The following is an 899-nucleotide window of genomic DNA, read 5'->3' as shown; positions in this document are numbered from 1 at the left end:
TTCCATGAGAGATTTGGATGATTTCTCCATGAAGGATTATAGGTGTTTTCATAGGGTTCTCCCATGTAATTCACCTCTTCCATTGCTGGGTTCTCAGGATCATAAGCTTCTTCTTCAGAGGAAGCTTCCTTAGTACTGCCTGTTGCTGCTTGCATTCCAGACAGACTCTGAGAAATCATATTAACTTGTTGAGTCAATATCTTATTCTGAGCCAATATGGTATTCAGAGTATCAATCTCAAGAACTCCTTTCTTCTGAGTTGTCCCATTATTCATAGGATTCCTTTCAGAAGTGTACATGAATTGGTTATTTGCAACCATTTCAATGAGTTCCTGAGCTTCTGCAAGCGTCTTCTTCAAATGAAGAGATCCTCCAGCAGAGCTATCCAATGACATCTTGGACAGTTCAGACAGACCATCATAGAAGATTCCTATGATACTCTGTTCTAAAAGCATGTCAGAAGGGCACCTTCTGATCAATTGCTTGTATCTTTCCCAAGCTTCATAGAGGGATTCACCTTCCTTCTGTCTGAAGGTTTGGACTTCCACTCTAAGCTTACTCAATTTTTGAGGTGGAGAGAACTTTGCCAAGAAGGCATTGACTAGCTTTTCCCAAGAGTTCAGGCTTTCTTTAGGTTGTGAGTCCAACCATGTCCTAGCTCTGTCTTTTACAGCAAAAGGGAAGAGCATAAGTCTGTAGACTTTAGGGTCAACCCCATTGGTCTTGACAGTGTCACAGATTTGCAAGAATTCAACTAAGAACTGATGAGGATCTTCCAATGGAAGTCTATGAAACTTGCAATTCTGTTGCATTAGAGAAACTAATTGAGGCTTAAGCTCAAAGTTGTTTGCTCTAATGACAGGGATTGAGATGCTTCTCCCATAGAAGTCAGGAGTAGG

The 899-nt window shown here is 40.9% G+C and overlaps 1 non-coding gene across 1 annotated transcript; it reads left to right on the top strand.

Annotated features, from left to right (window-relative positions):
• Window positions 1–449: 449 nt before the first annotated feature.
• On the top strand, window positions 450–557 carry LOC112724791 (small nucleolar RNA R71). Its single transcript, XR_003163936.1, has one exon. It is a non-coding gene; the product is annotated as a small nucleolar RNA R71 (small nucleolar RNA).
• The last annotated feature ends 342 nt before the right edge of the window (window positions 558–899 follow it).

The sequence above is a fragment of the Arachis hypogaea genome, chromosome 11, assembly GCF_003086295.3.
Source record: "Arachis hypogaea cultivar Tifrunner chromosome 11, arahy.Tifrunner.gnm2.J5K5, whole genome shotgun sequence".
Classification (NCBI taxonomy): domain Eukaryota; kingdom Viridiplantae; phylum Streptophyta; class Magnoliopsida; order Fabales; family Fabaceae; genus Arachis; species Arachis hypogaea.
This window is presented reverse-complemented; position numbering and strand designations above follow the sequence as displayed.